This window comes from Lepus europaeus, chromosome 10 (assembly GCF_033115175.1).
Source record: "Lepus europaeus isolate LE1 chromosome 10, mLepTim1.pri, whole genome shotgun sequence".
Taxonomy (NCBI): Eukaryota; Metazoa; Chordata; class Mammalia; order Lagomorpha; family Leporidae; genus Lepus; species Lepus europaeus.
Window position 1 is genome coordinate 110,860,139 of NC_084836.1, and position 22,087 is coordinate 110,882,225.

Genomic DNA, 22,087 nt, shown 5'->3' on the forward strand with positions numbered 1-22,087 from the left:
ACGGCTGCTGCGCAGGCGCAGGGCGACAGCCGCGCCTCTCTAACGCCTGGTGCCCGCCCCTCTAGGAAGCACGTGCGCCTGACGTCATTTCCTGTTATTCTTTTCGCTCCCTCCTCCCTCTGGCGTGGTTTTGCTCACGGTCTGTTTTTGGGGCGTGCCTGCTTCCTCTCTGTCAGGTGAGTGAGTGTCGCTGTTCGCCGTCGTCCAGCCGCCTCCACTTCCTCGGGGGTCCCCCTGTGCCCGCAGCCCCCCAGAACACGCAGTTCCGCTCGGGGTCAGAGCCGTGTGCGGGGGTCGGAGCGCTCGCCCAGGGTCTCCTCGGCGGCGGTGGAGTCTGGAGCCCCTGCGACATCTCCTGGCTCCGGCGCCAGCCCTGGCCTCCTGGGGGTCTTCCGGGGCCTGCGGAGACCCGGAGGTGTTGGCCTGGGGCAGGGCCACGGCGGTGAGGCCGGAACTGGGTGGAAGCGCTCGGGGCACCGCTGTTCCCTCTCCGCCCTCGGCTTCTCCGTGTGTGGGGCTGGGCTGGGTCAGCGCAGCTCGGCCTCTCCGTGTGTGGAGCTGGGCTGGGTCAGCGCAGCTCGGCTTCTCCGTGTGTGGGGCTGGGCTGGGTCAGCGCAGCTCGGCCTCTCCGTGTGTGGGGCTGGGCTGGGTCAGCGCAGCTCGGCCTCTCCGTGTGTGGGGCTGGGCTGGGTCAGCGCAGCTCCCCTTTCCAGGCTGGTCCCTGGGGATGCCGTGAGGCCCCTCGAAGCGCACCTGCACTGCGTATTTGGCAAAAAGGCGTAGGCGGCTCACCCACGGCGGCGGTCGTCGGGGTCTTCCGGTCCTGATGCTGATGGCTGCTCACTCGGGAGGCAGGGAAGGAGCGATCTGGCGTGGCCGACGGGTCTAGTTTTGCTGACCCGGCCACGCGTGTCCCTGCCTGCAGTCTACACATCTCGAAGCTTCCTGAGAAGATGCCTCTTCTCGCGCTGCGTTGTGGCGAGGGAGCGCAGTGGGTTAAGTTGCCGCCTGCAACGTCGTCATCCCGTAAGGGCACCCTTTCGAATCCCGGCTGCTCCGCTTCCGATCCAGCTCCCTGCTAATGCGCCTGGGAAAGCAGCGGAAGATGGCCCAAGTGCTTGGACCCCTGCACCCATGTGGGAGACCTGGAAGAAGCTCCTGGCTCCTGGCTTCTGCCTGGCCCAGCTCTGACTGTTGTGGCCATTTGGGGAGTGAAACAATGGATAGAAGACGTCTCTGTCTCTCCCTCTCCGTAACTCTCAAATAAATAAATCTTTAAGAAAAAAAAAAGAGGGCCGGCGCCGTCGCTCACTTGGTTAATCCTCCTGCGGCACCGGCATCCCATATGGGCACCGAGTTCTAGTACTGGTTGCTCCTCTTCCAGTCCATTTCTCTGCTGTGGCCCCCAAGTGCTTGGGTGCCTGCACTCGCATGGGAGACCAGGAGGAAGCACCTGGCTCCTGGCTTCGGATCGGCGCAGTGCTGGCTGTGGTGGCCATTTGGGGAGTGAACCAACAGAAGGAAGACCTTTCTCTCTGTCTCTCTCTCACTAACTCTGCCTGTCAAATAATTTAAAAAAAAAAAAAAAAAGTTAGTTCTAGCCCTGCCCTTTTTTTTTCTTGAGTCCAAACCGGCCCCTCACCACTCTCCTCAGTACCACAGGGGTACCACCTAACTGGACTAAATCCAACTGAACTACAGCCAGACCTTGGACGGCCTGGACCAGGTCTGGGAATAAAATCTGCAGTTCATGGAATAGGCCTTCCAGCTTCCGGTGTGAAAGGGATAGCCATACTTTGAATTTTGATCTTGGTAATGTGGCACAGGATACATTCCTGCGATGTGGGCAATGGCAGTGAGCCTAGCTCCCAGGCAGCCCTGTGACCCCAGGGTCTACAGCTGACACTACACAGTGCGCTGTGTTGCTAAGCCACAATGGTCCGTAAGCTAAATGTATTACCTATGTTATGAGAGTTATTTATTTCAAAAGCAGAGCAGGAGGAGAAGAGGGAGAGAGATTTCCATCCAGTGTTTCACTCCCCAATGGCTGCAACAGTCAGGTCTGGGCCAGGCCCAAGCTAGGTGCCACGAACTCCATCTGGGTCTCCATGTGGGTGGCAGGGGCCCAGTCACTTGGGCCATCTTCTGCTGCCTTCCCACGTACACTAATATGGAGCTGAAACATAGCAGAGCAGCCAGGACTCAAACATGCATTCCCTTGTGGGTTGTCAGCCTTTCACACGCCGACTTAACCTGCTATGCCATGACACTGGACCCCAAAAAGTGTTTTTGACTGTACATATTTCCAACATAAGTTGGGTTTGTTGGGATGTAATTCAATTGTAAGTCAAAGAGCATCTGTGTAAGGTTGTTAAACCTAAAGCGCATAGTGAGTCCTAGGTAAAACATTTTCATTCTCTTTGTGTTCATACCGGAGGCTCAGCAGCTGACAGGTGAAAGGTTAAGCTGCTGTTTGGGATGCCAGCATCCCATATCCAGTGCTGGGATAGAGCCCCACTCTGCTTCCCACCCAGCTCCCTGCTAGTGTGCACCCTAGGAGGTAGCAGATGATGGCTCAAGTACCTGGGTCCCTGCCAGGCATGTGAGAACCCAGATGGAGCTCCTACCTCCTGGCTTTGGCCTGGCCTAGCCCAGCTCAGGCTGTTGAAGGCATTTGAGGAGTGAACAAGCTAATAGGAGATTCTCATTCATATTCTCATATATTCTCTCTCTCTCTTCCCCTCCCCTCTCCCCTCTCCCCTCTCCTCCCCCTCCCTCTCCCATTTTGCCTTTCAAATATAAATACATAAACCACTCATTGTAGCCTAACAATGCTAATAGTAAAGGCTGCCCCCCGCTGAGGAGCAGTTATGGACGTATTCTCTCATTTAATCGTCCTGAGATTTTACACATTCTGCAATGAGGATGACTGGGTCCCAGGACATTAGAAAACCTGTTCTGTGTCGCACAGTGCTAGTAAGTCAGGAGCTAAACCGTCTGAAACCTTGCCATCCACAGCGCTCTTGGAGAAAAGTAAGGAAAAGGAAGGTATGATGGTGGTTTTTCCCAGAGGTTGCCAAGTGAATATTGTCAGCACCAAATACTTCAGGTGCCCTTGGAAACTATAGCTTCAGGTAGAAGCTCCTACATCCTTGAGAGCAAGGAATGTATCGAGGTCACTGTTGAATTCCCAGAGCATAACTGTTCCTGGGAGTTAGTAGATGCTCAGTACAGCTCTGGAGAACGCAAGGTCACAGTCTGGACAGAATTTATTTTCCTCATGGCATGAATGCCATCCTAGCAGTGGTAATCTGGAAAAGTAGTGTTTTCTTATGTTTTAAGCTTCAAATAATTTACTCCTTACCTTGATATAATTTTTTTAAAAGATTTATTTAGTTATTTGTAAATCGGAGTTACACAGAGACAGAAGAGAGATCAGAGAGGCAGAGAGAGGGAGATCTTCCATCGACTGGTTCACTCCCTAATTGGCTGCAACGGCCAGAACTGCGCCGATCCAAAGCCAAGAGCCAGGAGCTTCTTCCAGGTCGCCTACGCAAGTGCAGAGGCCCAAGGATTTGGGCCATCTTCTACTGCTTTCCCAGGCCATAGCAGAGAGCTGGATCAAAGGTGGAGCAGCCAGGACTCGAACCAGTGCTCATATGGGATTCTGGCACTTCAGGCATCAGCTTTACCCACTATGCCACAGCACTGGCCCTGATATACTTTTTAAAATTACTTGGGGGGGGGGGGGGCCTGCCGCTGTGGCATAGCAGATAAAGCCTCCACCTGCAGTGTCGGCATCCCATATGGGTGCTGGTTTGAGACCCGGCTGCTCCCCCTCTGATCTAGCTCTCTGCTATGGCCTGGAAAGCAGTAGAAGATGGCCCAAGTCCTTGGGCCCCTGTACTTGCATGGGAGACCTGGAAGAAGTTCTGGCTCCTGGCTTCGTATCGGCGCAGCTCCGGCCATTGCAGCCAATTGGGGAGTGAACCAGCGGATGGAAGACCTCTGTCTGTGTAACTCTGATTTTCAAGTAAAATACATAAATCTTTTAAAAACTAAAATAAAATTACTTCGGGATAGAAAGTAGTGATGATAATAGTAATCAATGTGTCTTCATTTGCAATTATTGTTAACCTTCACGAACAACTCATGAAATAGATACTTTTATTATGTCTATTTTACAGCCGAGGAAACTGAGGCTCAGAATAGTTAGATAACTTGCCCAAGACCACATAGCAGCAGGATGGGGATTCCAATCAGGGCAGTGTAACTCTACACCTGCACTCCTGAACGCGGAGTCACACAGCAGCGCTTGGCTCCCAGCCCTATGCCACTGCATGCCTTACGAGACCCGGAATATGCACTTCCACCTGGGGAATACAGCCGGGTTGGAGAAATCTGCTGCCCAGGATCTGGAACCATGATCCAGCTACACTTGCCTGGATGTCCTTGGACCCACCAGACACACTCCCCTCCTAAGTCTTTATATTTGATGTGTCCTCTGCTGGGTCACCGTTTACCCACAGTGCATCTCTCATTTAATCTCGGCTCATGTTGGTTCCCTGGAGAACCGTCTCTGGCCACCCCGGCAACCCCCTGCACTCTGTATCCGCTTACCCTGACTTAGTTTTCCTTACGGCATGTATTTTCCACCTGTCAATGTATCTTTATTGTTGGGCTCCCTCACTAGAATCCAAATGACCTGAGGACAGTTTGCCTCTTTATCGTTACTTTCTTTTTTTTTTTTTTTTTTCAATGGAATCAAAGATACTTATTGTCTCTTAATTTAGCCCTCTGAAAATCTGGATATGTCTTGTAATCAGTAGTGTGCCCTGGCATAATTGCTAGTTTTTTCTTTCTTAATTGTACATACAAAAAAAAAGTTGAGTCTTTGAAACAATGATGTTTTAGAGTTGATGAAAGTTACAGTATTGTGGCGGGCATTTGGTCTGGTGGCTGAGACTCCCACCTGCCCTGTCGAGTGCCTAGATTCAATGCCTGCTTCGACTCCCGACTCCGACCCTGGCTTCCTGCCAATGCAGACCCTGAGGGACAACAGGTAACGGCTCAGGGGTCGGCTCCCTGTCACCACATCAGGGGCCTAGCCAGGAGTTCTAGACTTTGGGCATTGGCCTAGCCCAGCCTCCAGCACTTGTGTTTGGAGAATGACCCAGCAGATGGGAGGTAGTATTCTCGCTGGCTTTCTCTTTCTCTCTCCTTCCCTTTCCCTCTCTGCCTTAATGAATACAAAAAGGACAGTATAACTCTGGGGCCTCTCCTGTATATAGTGAAGGCACTGCATGTTATGTGCTAGAAACTTTAAAATTTACATTTCAGTCCCGGGGCCGGTTCTGTGCGCAGCAGGTTAAAGCCCTGCCCTACAGTGCCAGCATCCCATATGGGCGCCAATTCTAGTCCCGGCTGCTCTTCTTCTGATCCAGCTCTCTGCAATGGCCTGGGAAAGCAGTAGAGGATGGCCCAAGTCCTTGGGCCCCTGCACCTGCGTGGGAGACCCAGAAGAAGCTCCTGGCTCCTGGCTTTGGATGTCATAGCTCTGGCCGTTGCGGCCATCTGGGGAGTGAACCAACAGATGGAAGACTCATTCTCTCTCTCTCTCTCTCTCTCTCTCTCTCTCTCCCTCCCTCCCCCTCTCTCCCTCTCCCTCTCCCTCTCTCTCTACCTCTTTCTGTAACTCTATCTTTCAAATAAATAAATCTTTAAAAAAAAATTCAGTCCCCACAATTGCCCTGTTAGGAAGCACATCCCATCACCAGGGCAGCGTGGTTGTGGGCGTTGAGTGTGTGTGAATCATTTTTAGAACCTGGGAGAGCGGAGAGAGCTGCGTGCAGTTGGCTCTGACCACACGGATCGGGTTGCCCCTTGTGTCCTCAGTTCCACTTGTTCTTTCCACAGACTGTAGAGTGCACCTGCTGCTCGCCTGTGTTGGGCAGGAGTGCACGGGCTGGTGGAGGAGGAAGGGGAAGCTCTGGAGGCCCCCCATGGGGGGTGCAGGGCAGTGTCTCGGCACCTTCCAGGGGGAGGGGGAGGCTTTCAAAGTCAAGCATGGCCTGGGCAGAGGGAAGGCATGGGTGACTGGAGACCAAGGCCAAGCCTACTGAAGGAGAGAATCATGGGAAGGAACTTGGATTTTGTCCTACGGGTCAGGAATGGTTTTAAGCAAAACGGTGCTGTGCTGGTGAGCATTTATGTCACCCTGGCAGCCTCCTGGAGAGTAGGCAGGAAAGACGTCAGAGAGGCCAGAGGAAGACACTTGAAATAAGCTGAGGAAGGGCTGAAACAAACCAGGTGGAAGGACAGCGAGGAGCCAGTAGATTCAAAAGGGACCACAGGTGCACTGGGCAGGGGCTCTGGTTAGAGGGGAGCCGGAACTTGGCCCCTTCACTAAGGAAGGAATTCCAGGAACAGGCTTGGGGAGGAGCTTGTAGTGCAGATGAAAGCAAGGATCAGGTCATGAAGGGTCTTAACACCGTGGCAAGGGTTTAGCCTAAGACCCATGGAGCTCTGGAAGCAGGGAGGAGTGACCAAACTGATTTTGAAAAGATGGCTCTGGTTTCAGCCTGGGCTGGCAGGGATGTAAAGAGTAAAGCGCAGGTGGCTGTAAGTACGGAGAACAGGTTCACAGACTGAAGAGCTGGGCGAGAGACTGATAGGCTTGGGGTGGGGTGGAGGTGGAGTAGCGAGAGGAAGTTAACCAGGACATTTTGTTTTCCAGTGGATACCATTGCCTGTTTCTAATCAAGCTGTTGCATCCAGTGGACAAGGTGTGGAGACAGAACCTCATTTAATTGAGGGTGAGAATAATGGCCGATGATTTTATGGTTCTTACTATGTGCCAGAAAACTCATTTTCATGTTCACAACAATCCTAGGAGAGCACCATTGCCATCTTCATTTTCCACGTGAGGAGGCTGAAGCAGAGCTGAGTCACTGCGCGAGGTCACGCGGCAGCTAAGGGGCAGGACTCGAGTTTGACCCCAGGCAGTCTCTTCTCCCTGCCTGCCTGTGCTGAGATGCCCGTCAGTGATCAGCTCAGTTTGAACATACCGAACCTGAGTGCTCTGTGGGGTGGGAAAATACTCCCCATGCTCATAGGCTCCACATCTGTGGAATCAATGAACCACAGATCGAAAATATTTGAGGGAGAAAAATTGCCTCTGTCCTGAAGATGTGCAGACTGTTTCTCTTGCCAATTCCCTAAACAATGTAGTGTAACAACTACCGTCTTGGCGTTGACGTCATAGCAGGTATCAGAGGTAATCTGGAGATAATTCGAAGTCACAGGAAGATACACAAAGTTTCAATGCAGGTAGTACGTCATGTCCTGGATAAGGAACTTCAGCATGCTCAGATCGCGCTATCCTTGAGGAAGGGTTAGGGGCTGGAACCAATCCCTGGCAGAGCCAAATCTGAATCTGAAGCTCAGCTAGGAGATTGGGGCTGGAAATAGCTTGTGGGGTCTCTGAAGCCACAGGAGAGGGCGAGGACCCCCATGGGAAATAACCGGAGGGAAGAGGCCAGGGAAGCGTAGGCGGGACACACCGACCTTTATGGGGACGACGTCCTCCCTCCTCCAGATGGCCAAACGGGCCTCTGGTTCTAGACCGTCGGTCAACAGTTACTGAGCCCGTCTGCCTGAATGGGACCAGCTCTGGGTCCCTGACGAAGTAGAACTCCTGGACCCACCACCAAAGGACCTACCCCTACGGTGGTCAGGCAGGTCTTCCACCATGGGACACCACTGGCATGGGTGTTTCTGCCCCTCCCGCACCTGGAGAGCCTGTAGCTCCCCTGTCTACCACCTGTCACCTTTGCCAGCTCAGCGCCTCCCCCATCTCTAATACTGTAGTCACTAACTTGGAACTTCAGGTGCCACATCTCGTTGCTGTTCTAGGCTTTGCCTGTGCGTTTCTTGCATCTTCAGCTAGATCCTGTGTCTGAAAGACAGGAAGCATCCACTAACGTTTTCCCTGGACTCCCCCTCCCTCAACTGCTGTTCCCCTTGTGCAGATTAAGCAAGCGCCCCAGCACTGGGTGCTTCCATGATGCAGTGACTGCACCAGCACAGGGAGCGTGTAGGTCAGTCAGTCGTCTCACTTCGCAAAAAATCCTGGTTGCCCGCTGGCTCCCGAGAACCATGCCTGGGGCCTGGGGCCTCTGGTGGTGGATTTGAGCAGCAGAGCCTCTCACAGCAGACTTGTTTCCAAGGGGAGTGGGTGGGTGGGGGCTGGGGAAGTGGGGACTGACACGCTTCTCTCTCCTGTCATTCTCTTCCTGACCTGACCCCAAAGCTACTGCGGTCTGTTACTGTTTGGGTGGCTTTCATGAAATGTCAGGGAAGAGAATGGGGAGCGGAGGAGAACTCTGTGGGGTCATCAGTGATCTGGACTTGCACCTCTCTGCTGGCTCCCACTCAGTCTGCAGCAACTTGAACTCCGGGAGTGGGGACCTTTTCCCAGTTGCTACCGATCCCCAGCAGAGGGAGCCCTAGGATTGTAGGTTCTCTTTCCTTAACCAGCGAAGTCCTTCACCCTGGGCTTTCAAACCTGGTGAAGATCAAAGTTAGTGATATCTCTCGCCTTTTCCCTCTACTTTTCATTCATTTGAACTTTGTAACTTAAACTATGTGACACCATCAGGATGGTGTAAGATGGGAAAAAAGAACAAATAAAGCTACAAAAGACAAGAATGTGTGCTGGTGAAGATGAGGCAGTATTGATAGGGGTTTCAGGGGCACTGGTAATACTGCCGCTTGATCTGATGTCGGTTATGGGGATACGTTCAGTTTGTGAAATTGATCAAGTCGCAACATAGTACAAATATGTCTTTACGTGCATATTAAACTTCAACAGAAAGCTCCCCAAAGTGTTTTTTTTTTTTTAAGATTTATTTATTTATTTGAAAGAGTTACACAGAGAGAGAAGGAGAGGCAGAGAGAGAGAGGTCTTCCATCCCCAGTTGGTTCACTCCCCAACTGGCTGCCACAGCTGGAGCTGTGCTGATCCGAAGTCAGGAGCCAGGAGCTTCACCCAGGTGTAGGGGCCCAAGGACTTGGGCCATCTTCTACTGCTTTCCCAGGCCATAGCAGAGAGCTGGATCAGAAGTGGAGCAGCTGGGACTCAAACCGGCATCCATATGGGATGCTGGCACTTCAGGCAGAAGCTTTACCCGCTACACCACTGTGCTGACCCCTCCCCAAAGTTTTTAAAAGAACAACAAGGAAAAACTATGCTACAAGGTAGGTACTGGGTTAGAGTGAGCTGGTCTTTCCCTCTCTCCAATTATGAACATTATCGGAGCCTTGAGATTGCCTGAGACAGCCACAAACCCCAATTTAAGAAGCTTTGCAGCACTAGAATACAAAAAGTGAGCAAAGGACATGAACAGATGGGGAGTCCAAGGCCCGGACATGTAGGAGAAGATACGCAGCCTCAATCTCAGAGTGCACAGAGTTACCACTCTTAGCCCATCGGATTGGCAGAAACCCCAGTCTGGCAGTGCACACTGGCTGGGGCTGGCAGAGGTGCGGGACAGGGGCAGGCAGCAGGCCCTTTCATGGCCTGCTAGTGAGATTGTGAAATGGACAGCCCTGTTGATTTGGCAATGTCCATTAAAATAACAAGCTCAAAGCTACCCTGTAGATGACATTTATACATGTAAGTGATGGCTTAGGTAAAAGGTTATTCATTGCAGCATCAGTTGCATTAGCAAAAACATTGGCAACAACCATGTCAGTGTGCAGAGAACTGGAGGAGAAAACCTGTGAGTCCCCACAGGGAAATACTTTGTAACCAGAAAAAAAGCTCGAGGCAGCCTCTTGTGTGCTGAGAAAACTCTAAGATAATGAAGAAAACAAGATGTACAGATAAGGGTAGATATTTGGGAACCGGCATTTTGGCTCAGTGGGTTGAGCCACTATTTGTGATGCCCGCAAACCCAATATCAGAGTGCCAGTTCAAGTCCTGGCTGCTCTGCTTCCAGTCCAGCTTCCTGCTAATATGACTGGGAAGGCAGAAGAAAATGGCCTAAGTACTGGAGCTCCTGCTGCCGGTGTGGGAGACCTGGACAGGGTTCTGGGCTCCTGGCTTCAGTTTGGCTCAGACCTGGCTGTTGCAGCCATTTAGGGAGTGAACCAGCAGATAAGAGTCTTTCTCTCTGTCTCTCCTCCTGTCTCTCTGTGTCTGCCTTTCAAATAAATAAATAAGAATAGATATTTGGGTTGCTTGTAGATGCAGAAAGAAACACTGAAAACACAGGCAAGAAACTAAGAGAAATATTTCATAGAATGGTGAGGAGTAGGGGTCGGGGGAGCCAGACTTCTTAACGAGAACCTGCCGGTTTGATTTTTACACCACATCAGTGAATTACGTGTGTGCCCAACAAAACCTGAGAGCCCTTGCTGAGAGCTGTTGAATACAGCCTGCAGGGATCGCTCCCTCCCCAGTTTCAGAGAGCTTGGATTTGGTTCTTTAATTGGTTCTTTAAGCTGTGTCTTGGTGTGAGTGTTCAGTGGGTTCTGCACTTGAACTCCCAGGAATCCTGCTCTTTTCCTTCGTGTGCCGAACTAATCTTGCCCCTCAGATGTCAACACTCAACTAAATCGTTCAAAGTATTTCTTCACCCTCTGCTTACACATTCCTGAGCATCTTACTCCGTCCAAGGGGAATAAAAAAAAAGTTTCACCAGAAAGTGCACCTGTGTCCCCAGAAGCCGTGGGAGAAGCGCTCTTGCCCTGTCCTTGATCTTTGCCTGTCGCCATCCTTCCCTCCCCCACTCCTGCCCAAGACCAGTCCCTTCCCCCTACCCTAGTGTCACATTGGCTCCCATCTCCCACCTCAGGAAACTCACACTATTTGTTTCTGTACATGCAAACACATCGTGTCTTCTCTTATATTTGAAAAAAGTGTGAAATCCAAACCCACAAGTCCCCCTTCTACCTGCATTTCCCTTAAATCTCCTGACCTTTCCTCCAATTTAGAGCCATCATCAGTGTCTCCTTCTTCACCCGTGTCTGTCTCTAGCCTCCTGCAACTAGACTTTGGTGCCCATAGAGGTGCTTGTCGCCAAGGTCGTGAATATCCTCCAGCAGGCCCAGGCACGGTTCTTTCACTGCCGGAGTTCTGAACTCTGACACCGAGTACAGCCTCCTCCTTGGCTCGCTCTCCTGGCCCCTGGGGACATCCTCAGCCACCTGTGCCCATCTGCTAATCCTCAGGGCCTTGCCTTTAAAAAAAAATAATAAAACTAGTTATGAATTTATTTGCAAGACAGTGACAGGAGGGGAGAGTCAGAGAGCTGATTCCCTTCATCTCGTCTTCATTTCCTGGATGATCCTGTGTCGGAGAATATAATATAGAAAGACACCCTGACGTACCTGAGCGAACAGGGAATATGCTATACTGGAAGGATACCAGACAGCTCACTCAACAAAAGGACAAACTAAACCACCAGGCCTTATCAGCCTGGGAAGCAGAGCCTTTCCCAGGTGCCAGGAACCTCTGGGGCACTGCCGTCAGGGTGATTGAGTTCCACACGTCTTTGATCCAAGTCCTCCCTGTATATCAGATTCCTGGGAGAGGCGCTCTGATGGCCTCTGTGGCACCTGGAGGTGCGTAACCAGTGCAGCTTCCTCTGCATTTCCCAGCTGGTCTCTTCCTCTCAAACTTGCACCCTCTCATCGTTAGCAGGTGTGTCAGTCCCTTCCGGTTTATAGCACTCTGCTTTATACATACACGTTCAATACGTCAGGGTGTCTCCTCTTCCTTCTTCCAGTGTGGCATCTGGGTTAAGGGGGTGGTGGATGAGCTTCACGGGGCAGATGCTGTTCCCTTCCCTTTGCTGGTCGTCACCACCACATGGCTGCTCTGGACTTAGCCCCAGGCACTATGGGTTACGGAGGGGCTGGCCTGATTTAAATCCAGAGCAGTATTATTTAGAAGAGTGAAAATTGCCATTGTCTTTAGTTGTGATCTTCACGGGCCACAGTCCTCACAGCTTTCATCCAAGCACATCACTAGAGTATACAGATGCTTCCAGATCACCTGCCTGGCACTCCCGGCACAAGAGAAATGCAGAGAGCTACTGTTACCACCACACCACTCCCAAGGCTACTTTTATATCTTAGGTGCCCACTTGGTGCAGTGTCATGGTCAGCAGGAGGCATTTCTGGGGCCAGTGCTTTGCCTGGACTGTGCTCAGGGAAGAAGTGGAGTACCAAAATCCTCCAAGCCTGTCCGGGTGCTTCTTAGCCCTGCCCGGGGAATTTGGCCTTTGAGGAGGGTGGATAGACACTTGCATCTGAACGCTCGTCCTGCTTTTCTTCCTTGGCAGTACCAGAAGGCTCTGGCCCTTCCTGTTCCTTGGGAACTTGTCTTTAGTCTTCGATTGTATCATCTCTGCACTGTGCATAATAATAATAAAAAAAACCTAGCTCTGCTCCCCACAGCAAACTCTTGGTCCGCAAAGGGAAGAGTTTAGAAAGTAGGAAGCTCTTTTCTCCCTCAGTGAAGTGAGATTGTCAGGCTGTTATCTCCCTGTGGACACAAGGAAATCAAATTTCAAACCCAGAGTTCAACCAGGATTCCCTGAGCGGTGAAGGCCGTCGGCTGAATGGCTGGGGAGCTGCCAGCACGCTGGGAATTGAGGTTGGGCCGCAGCAGAAGAGATGTTCTTTACAGCCGACTTGGTGGCTGTGCCCACGGTGATTTGCCAGGCCTGTCGGAAGGCAGGGCAGTTCTCCCCAGGGAAAAATCCGTTTCTGTTACCCAAAGAGAGGGGGCATGGGGAATAGCGGGGAAGGTCAGGCAGACAGGAAATGCCTGCTACTGCTTCAGGCCACACCCACCTGCTGGTGGGGCCAGACGTGTATCTCTAATCATGCTTGCGTCCCAGCTCCACCCCTCTGGGGCCACCATCTAGTCAGTCATCCACAGGGCTGTCCCACAAAAGCTGGTGAAGCGTGATGTACTCTGGAAGGAACAGGTTATCGTTCCCTCTACGCCTGGTTTTCTGGCCCTTTCCAGGCCTTTCAATTTAATTGAGTCAAATTGAACTTGGACTTGCCACCTCCATCATTGGATACCTGTCCCCCATACTTTGGAAATATTATTAATATGTTAATATCCTAGTAACAACTAATTTTAACAAAAGAAAACACTGCCTCTATAGATAATTCAGAAAAGCATGAAGAAGAAGGTCACCAGCCCTAGGGTTTTGTCCTAGCGTGCAGTGTGCATCAGAGCCAGAACAGCCCTAGCGGAAGCCGTGCCTCACCTGCCCCACCTCTGTGTGGCCTTGTACATGCTGCCCAGGCCCCGTGCCCCCATTCACTTCTCTGAAAGCGGAAACACTGATAGGAGCTACCTTGGAGCGTGGGCAGGATGACATGATGGAAGAGGCCTGCCTGCTACTTGTTATTCATATTTTAAGTGGAAATGTGTTCGTTGTTAATTGCTGATAAACTGTGTACAAACTTTGTAGACTGCTTTTTCGTTTATTGTGAACCTTTCTTCATATTGTAAAATAGTCCTCAAAACGTGACTATAAAAGTATAATAGTCTATCATATGCACATACTCATAATTTATTTCGTAGTTAACCATTCTTCCAGTTTTGGACAATTAGAAGTGTATATTTACTATAGCAAAGAACTCTGAACTAAAAATCTGTGAATATATTCACATAAAAATACGCGTGTCTCTATCTGCAGCTACGTCTGACCAGGAGTCTGATGGTTTTCTTAGAGTAGACTTCTGCACCCGGGGCACCTGCCTGAGAAGGTAGGAACTGTTCAGAGTCTCTGGGAACACGCTGATCAGCTGCTGAAAAGGAAGGTTATCAACCATCGACACTGTTGCTGCCGCCAGCGCCACTCTCCTGCCACTGTGGTGACAGGGCCGCTCAGCACGTCTAGCTGCCGTGCTGGCTGCTTGTGGTCCCTGTACTTATCTGATTTGCAGAAGAACCCAGAGGCGAAGCCTTGGGCTGAGCTGCGGAGGCCAGAGTCAGAGCCCCAGCCCCTTCAGAGGGGGAGAGCCCGAGGGGGAAATGGCTTTGGGGAGAAGATTGCCAGCTCCACGGGAGGGAAGAAAGGCTGCAGAGGGGTTGAAGGAGCGGAGACACAGCTTAAATGCAGGTGGATGTGAGGCCTGGTGCTGCCACAGCCTGCGCGGGACCTGCTCCTGTGACCAGGGCATCACCGCAGATAGCAGCAGCCCGGACTCTGGAGACAGGTTTCCCTCCACTGCCTGTGGGCCTTGGGCAAGTCACCACCCTCTCAGTCTCAGTTTCCCCATCCTCTCTGCCAGAGTGGAGGATCTGGTCAGGTGGCGCGGAGTGGGCCGGCAGCGCACGGCAGGGCCTCCAGTGAGAGTTCTTCCCCCCCTGTTCCTTCCCTCTTCTCCCTCTTCTTATCTCCATTCTGCTGCAATGGCCTTGTAAGGTGACGCAAGCAAGCGCCGCTGAAATGGAGTGGAAGTGGAAAATCCCGTGTGCTCCTCCCTCCCCTCCGTCCTGCACTACAGAGATGCCTGGCGGCCCTGTGTGTGTGTGTCTGCTTTCCAGGGCTTGCGGACACCTGCACTCGGTTGTGTTCTTTACATGTTTAAAAAATACCCTCTCTGCCGTCTGCACACTCGCCTTGTCCCCTTAATTTCCGTCTTGAAGACCACATCAGAGACACCTAATTCTTTTCCAGGGGTGTGCATTTACCTGATTTCCTACCCATGTCTTTTGGGCCATTGCCAGTTTTTAAGCATTACCAATGGTGCTGAATTAAAATGTATGTCCAGCAAGTTGGTGCACATTTAAGTGGATCTTGCAGTGAAGGTTCTGGTGACAGTTCCGTATTTGACAGTGAGAGCAGACTGCCAGTCTACTCAGCAGAGGTGTTTGGAGTGCTCATTGCCCAGAGTGGTTCTCACCTGCAGGTGAGTATGTCCCCCAAGGGGACATAATGGCAGTGCCTGGGGGTGTATTCAGTTGCAACAGTCTAGGGATGGTGATGGAGGTGCCACTGCTGTCTAATGAGTAGACCTCAGGACGCTGCTAACCATCCTACAACACCCCTCTACAGGGCAAATCCCACACAGCACAGAATTGTGCCTCAGCCCTTGCCAGTGCTGGGTGTTCATTCTTTTTTTTTTTTTTTTTTTTTTAAGATTTTAGATATTTATTTGAGAAGTATAGTTACAGAGGGAGACACGGAGAGAGAGGTCTTCCATTTGTTGGTTCACTCCCCAAATGGCCACAATGGCCAGAGCTGAGCTGATCCGAAGCCAGGTGCCAGGAGCTTCTCCCGCATTTCCCACACAGGTGCAGGGGCCCAAGCACTTGGGCCATCTTCCACTGTTTTCCCAGTCAGAAGCGGGAACTGGATCAGAAGAGGAGCAGTTGGGACATGAACTGGTGTCCATATGAGATGTTGGCCCACAGGCAGAGGCTTAGCCTACTACGCCACAGTGGTGGCCCCAATATTGTCATTAAAAAAAAAAAAAAATTGGGATGAGTTAATTGATTTAATTTGAAAGGAAGAGAGAAAGAGATTGCCCATCCACTGGTTCACTCCCCAAGTGTCTGCAGCAGCTGGAACTGGGCCAGGCTCAGGCCAGGAGTTAAACCAGGGTCTCCCCTGTGGGTGGCAGGGACCCAAGTACTTGAGCTGTCACCTGGTACCTCCCAGGAAGTGTATTAGGCAGGAAGCCACTCCCATGTGGGATGGGGGTGCCCCAAGTGGCGAACTGCTGCACCCAACCCTCACCCCTTCATTTTTTTTTCATCTGTAATCAAATCCGGTAACTTATAAAATGAGTTCTTATTTTATTTTATACCTCTTCAGGATAATGGAGTTATTTCTGTATTTGAATTTGTTATGAAGGACATGTATTATTTCTGTAATTCTTTTGAAAGTCATTAAAGATTTTTTTTTAATCTGCCTCTCTTTGACTGTTAGTTTATGGACTGATCTTAAGTTTCAATGATGTAAGTGCTGCTTGTTTTTCCCTGGTAAGGTACAGAAAGAAGGCTGCTCTGTGGGCCCTGGGAAGCTGTCAGTGCTTCAGGATCAAGTCTCCCATTCTCTGGCCTTCAAGAATTTCTCTACGGCTCTTCTAAAACATCTTCTCCCATTGGACATCTAGACCCAGGAGCCATCTCAGAATCATCTCGGCCAGGGCCAGTGTAGCAGGTAAAGCTGCCACCTGCAGTGCCAGCATCCCATATGGGTGCCGGTTCGAGTCCTGGCTGCTCCACTTCCAATCCAGCTCTCTGCTATGGCCTGGGGAAGCAGTAGAAGATGGCCCAAGAGTTGTTGGGCTCCTGCACCCATGTGGGAAATCAGGAAGAAGCTCCTGGCTTTGGATCAGCACAGCTTCAGCCATTGCAGCCATCTGGGGGAATGAACCAGTGGACTGGGAAAAAAAAAGAAAAAAATAATCTTGGCCTAGAGATGCCCCTCCCTGCAGACCAAGGCTCCAAACAAAATGCATCCTGGGGCTGACCTCAGAGAATCCAGGACACTCACCATGGGCTCGCTGACCCAAACAACCAGGGGTGGGGGGCACCCTCCTGCTCAGTTCTCAGCCTGGAAACCTGAATTTCCAAGCCCCCTGGTGCTAATGCGGAGCCCAGAGCCACTAGCTTAGGCTCTTCTGGAGTCCACATTCCCTTACTAATGCCAAGTCCCAACAGAGGGGACATGAAGCAGAGCCCTCCTCACCCCTGCCCAGCATGGCAACGAACGACTCCTGGAACAGTGCCTCACTCTTTCCACATGACCCAGTGCAAGCGAGAGCCAGCCAGCCTGGAGAAAGTCCGAGGACTTGTCAGGATCACCTGGGTATTCCCAAGAAAGTACCCCACACGGCAGACATGGTGTAAACCTGCCAGCAGACTCTGCAGGTCACGTGGACTGGAATCACCTAATAAGCAGACTTCCAGAGTGGGCAGAGAGCTGCTGGCCCTGGTGCCAGGGACAGGACTTGTGCCAGCAATTCTGTGTGTTTGATCTGCAGTACAGTGTGGGTTTCCAGTAAAGCAAAGGTGTGTGTGGAGGCTGAATGGTCTAATGCTCTCTCCACTCCAGAATCCATACAGATAATGTTGGGGGGAGGGGTGGAGGTGTCCATGTTGCAGGGCATCGGATGCCTCGGACTCTGGGCATCACTTAAGAGAGGAGGGTGAGAGGCTCCCAGTGGGGAGGGAGAGGACCTGAGTCCTGGCCCTGCCTGCTGCCTGCCTGGGCCAAGTGAGTCACTTGACCTTGGACTGGTTAACTGACTGTTGGAAGCGTTCATTCCATTTTGCAATTTTCTCTAATAAGAACACTACCAATTAGATAAAGCTGGCTAAAATGAACTAGAGATTTAAAGTAGAATTTAGAACAAGCCTGGTTCCTATTTATTATTTTTTCTCATTTGAAAGTAATAGTTGTTCAAAATGGGGGGAAAAAAGAAGAAACAGTCCAACCAAGCAAAAAGTGGTTCTACAGAACACCCATAATTCCACCCACCCAGACTGGGCTGTTTGTACTCTGCTGAGGTCTTTCCAGATAAGGGGTTCTTCTTGGGGGATGTGCTTTGGGGGAAAGGAGTCCCTGAACCCAATAAAATTGTGTGTTTCAGTTCCAGAGGTTCCTGACCCCATTTGTGGGACATCTTGTATATTTTAGTTGTTTCACTGTTGCAAAGGATGCAGTACAAATATGAGGCAGCATTCAAAAAGTTTGTGGGAAATGCATATTGGGAAAAAACTATGCGTGGACTTCCAGTTTTTGTTAAAGTTATCTTTTAAACTCTGTTTTCCATGAGCCTTTTGAAGTACCCACAACAAAGCTAGGTAAAGAATTAGAGTGCAGTGAGAAAACAAGTAAAGGAACATTTGAACATTTAACAAAAATGCTTTAAAGAACATGAAAGAATCCAAATTATCTCATAGTGTGCAAGGTTTACCAGTAAGATAGACAAGCAAGAGACAAATTTCATTTCAAACCAGATTTAAGACAACAAGTACCTATTGGTCCAGTACTGTTCTGTGCCAGCACCTGTGGCAGGTGCTGCAGCTCAACAGTCCAGTTGCTAACCCCACTGAGCTTGCAAACTGGTGGAGACCAACACTAGAAGCATTTCACACAGAAACACAAGTTTGTGTTTAACCAGCCAGCCCTCATGACCCACGGCTCTGCCATGGTAGCCCCTGAATTTTCTCATTCTCCATCCTTTTCTTACTGCATGCCGGCCTCTTGCCTTTGAGGAGACTATGGGCTTCAGTCCCAAGCAGACGTCTACTTCAGACTCACACCCAGCCCAGAGTTGCCTCAGAATGCTTGTCCCCTTCTGGGAACAGTTAGCTCAGCCACCACCCTGCGACTCAGGCCTTTGCTGCTTGTTTGAAACTTTTCTTTATTTTGAACTGCAGCTTCTCTCCCTGTAACTTCCTCTGATTGGTCCCAGAGCTTCATAAAACATCCTTTAGATCCTCTTTGGATGAGGTGCCCCATCCTACATCTCTTCCCCAAATCCGTGATGTCCCTCCTAGGCAGGGAGGGCCTCAGGCTCCCTGTTGATTCATCAGGCGGTGCACATGCCCAGCTTTTCCAGCAAAGCAACCATGAACAGATGGCCACAGCAAGAGGGCAACAGGCCCAGCTCTGAGGACAGCCTATGCTGGTGACCCTAGCAAAGATTCCACAGCTTCAGGAGGTACGTGGGGATGGAGGAGAAGACAGACCAACCCTGACTGGAGGGACTTACCTGCTGTCCTTCGAAAAAGAGCCCATGTCCCTTAGAACAGAGCTCCTCACACTTAACATGCATGCGGGTCTCCTGGGAGTCTGGCAGAACTGTGGGTTCTTATTGAACAGGCCTAGGGTGGAACTGAGACTGTGTACCTACCCACTGGTTTCCATAGGATCAGTTCCTAAAAAGTCAAGCCCCAGAATCAAAGTGTAGGCACACTTCAAAGGCTTGTTATGTTCTGCCGACTTCTTCTCCCATAAGAGATCCACAGTCTCTTATCTGAAATGGGAATTTGGAATTCGGATTTCATAGGATGTCAGAAAGGTAATGCAGGGCCATCCGCAGGATGTGACGTACCTTGGGGGCTGGGAACGGCACCTCTTTTTTTTTTTTTTTTTTAAGACATTTATTTGAAAGCAGAGTTAGAGAGATCTTCCATATGCTGTTTCACTCTCCAAAAGGCAGGGCCAAGCCGAGGCCAGGAGCTACATCTACATCTGGGTCTCCCACATGGATGGCAGGGGCCCAAGCACCTGGGTCATGCTCCACTGCCTTCACGGGTGCTTCAGCAGGGAGCTGGATTGGAAATGGAGTAGCCAAGACTCAGAATGGCACCCATGTGGGATGCCAGTGCTACAGGAGGAGGCCTAACCTGCTGAAACATGGCGTGGTCCCAGTGCTTCTATTTTTTTAAATTTCATTTTATTTGAAAGGCAGAAGAGAGGCAAAAACAGAGATCTTCCATCTGCCATGTCCAACCCCAAAGAGAACAGCACTTAAATACAGTGCTGTTCTCCAGGGAGAGTCAGATAAATACACAGAAAATACCCTCCTGTCATTTTAGGTCAGATGTTGCCCCAAAGTGAGTTGAGGGATAAAGAAGAGAGACTTTTGGGTCATGACTTGTTGGATTTGGGGATTGCAAGTGGGAAATCATTGGCTTTTTTTTCTAGGATTTATTTATTTATTTGAAAGAGTTACACAGAGAGAGGAGAGGCAGAGAGAGGAGGAGGGTCTCCCATCCAATGGTTCACTCCCCAGTTGGCTGCAATGGCCAGAGCTGGGCAGATCTGAAGCCAGGAGCCAGGAGCTTCTTCTGGGTTTCCCACGTGGGTGCAGGGGCCCAAGGACTTGGGCCATCTACTGCTTTCCCAGGCCATAGCAGAGAGCTGGATTGGAAGTGGAGCAGCCGGGTCTCGAACCAGCGCCCACAGGGATGCCAGCACTTCAGGCCAGGGTGTTAACCCACTGCGCCACAGCGCCGGCCCCAATCATTGGCTTTTATAACTGGCAAGTCCATCGTGGGCTGGTGCCTTAGGGATGCCTAAGGTAGCAACTCAGTGATTTCATCCAGAGCTCACTTTGTTTCCTACTTCAACACCCCGTCTCCCTTTACCATCAGCTTCAGCCAAGTCTGACCCCTCCAGACTGCCTGCAGGAGCAGCTGAGGCTGCAGGCTCCTCACCAACTCCCAGAGTGGGAGGGAAGACACAGCCCCCAAATGCTACACAGACCCCAAGCTTTGCTGTAGCAGGACTACCCCTGGACTAGCAGGGGAATGCCCTAGGCTAATGGGCTGATATTACAATCAATCACTGGAGCAAGGGATGGTGGGAATGTTCTGATTGGCTTTGACCACTGGGTATAGGAGTAGGTGAGTCCCACCCCCACTCCAATGGCTGCCACATGCTGGGGTGGGGAATGGCAGGTGGGTAGAATGTGTATGTGAGAAATAATCACAGTGTCCACATTGTAACTTTTATTATGATTTGTTTATACCCTCTGTCTTTTGTAAAATTTTAACTACTTGTTATTGATTTGTAGGAGCTTTTTGTATATGATGAGTATTTCTCTGACCTTATATAAGTTATGGATACTTCTTCCATTCCATGGCTTATCTTTTAACTTAATTTTATAATCATTTTTATGGACAAAAATTTTGCAAAGCTTGGTGTGTCCAACCTGTCAGCCCTCTACTCTTTTAATCCACTCAGGATTTGAAGTGGTCTGAGGAACAAAAGTGACATTTTTTCAAGGTCTTGATAACTAGAACTATACTCAATGAATGGAATTAGTGTTCCGGAAACAAGAACAGGAGACTAAGATTGTGTGATGGAGACTTTTAAAGAAGTGGAACATTTATCTCAACTGTCCCAGCTTGTGTTGCCTTGTTAATAATGACAGTCTTTGCTCCCTTAGGAAAATTTGGATCTTGAAGGGGACTGCATGTTTTATATCCTCCTTGGGGACACTTATGTCCATGATTAAGACATAGAGGCTTATTGGTTTTGAATCACAATTTAAGAAATCACAATTGAAGTATACCTTTGGAGATTTGGATTTTGTATCTGAAACCAGTTTTTTAGAGAGCTTTCATCCTAAACAACCATCAAGATTCGACTTTAGATAAGTGCTTTTATAAATTAAGCATTCCGTCAGAAAGGAAGCTCCTGCCCAGCTCCTCCACCGCCTTTCCTGGTCCCAGTCACAGCACTAACCTGCTGAGCTGTAATTGCCCAGGCCCTCACGGAAACAGACAGTTCTCCAACAAAGAAATTAAAATGACTTTTAGACATTTGAAGGCATGATCAGCTTCACTCACAATTAATCAAATTCAAATAAAGGAAGGCAGCTGATAAATGCAGACGAAAGGCCCGAGTTAGAAAGCCATCATCTTACAACCTCTGCTGCTGACTCAGTGAGGGACTCGGTGGACGAGGTTCTGGACATCCACACGTACTGCTTGGCCGTGGAGAAATGGACATTGGCGCCACAGAGACGTGTGGGCATCCCCTAAGCCGCATAATCAAGGTTGGCATCATTTATAGTGGGGGTCAGGACGTGGTGTGCCTCCTGATGCAGGTCAAATGGGGCACACAGCACCACCCTTGCAGGATTCACTAAATTCCTGCCCCCAGAATGTTTAACTTAAATCCGATCAGTCTAGATATAAATTTATAGAAAATTTAGGAGAGAGTGTAAGAACTGAAAGGATGCCAGAGGAAGCAATCAAATCCCAGACATTGAGACCTCCGGCCCAGTCCCCTCATGAGTCAGTGCCGGGGGAAAAGGAGGGAGGTCCATTCTAGCTGAGACTCTTGAGATGAAGCAAGATTTGCTGGATGGTCCTTGCCTGGATCCTCATTGAAATCTGCTATAAAGACATTTCTGGAAAAAAACTGGAGAAATGGAATATGAATCGGATTTTTCCAGTCTTCTTACAAACTTTTTAAATGTGAAAGTGGTGTTTCTGTAAGAAAATGACCTGGCTTAGATATAAAGTAACTGATACTTTATGAAGAAGAATTTAGTTGACAAAATACCATCATGCCTATAG

The 22,087-nt window shown here is 50.1% G+C and overlaps 1 long non-coding RNA gene across 1 annotated transcript; it reads left to right on the forward strand.

Annotated features, from left to right (window-relative positions):
* Positions 1–83: 83 nt before the first annotated feature.
* Positions 84–17,586, forward strand: LOC133769077 (uncharacterized). The gene is made up of 2 exons (XR_009867101.1): positions 84–176; positions 16,027–17,586. It is a non-coding gene; the product is annotated as an uncharacterized LOC133769077 (long non-coding RNA).
* Positions 17,587–22,087: the final 4,501 nt, after the last annotated feature.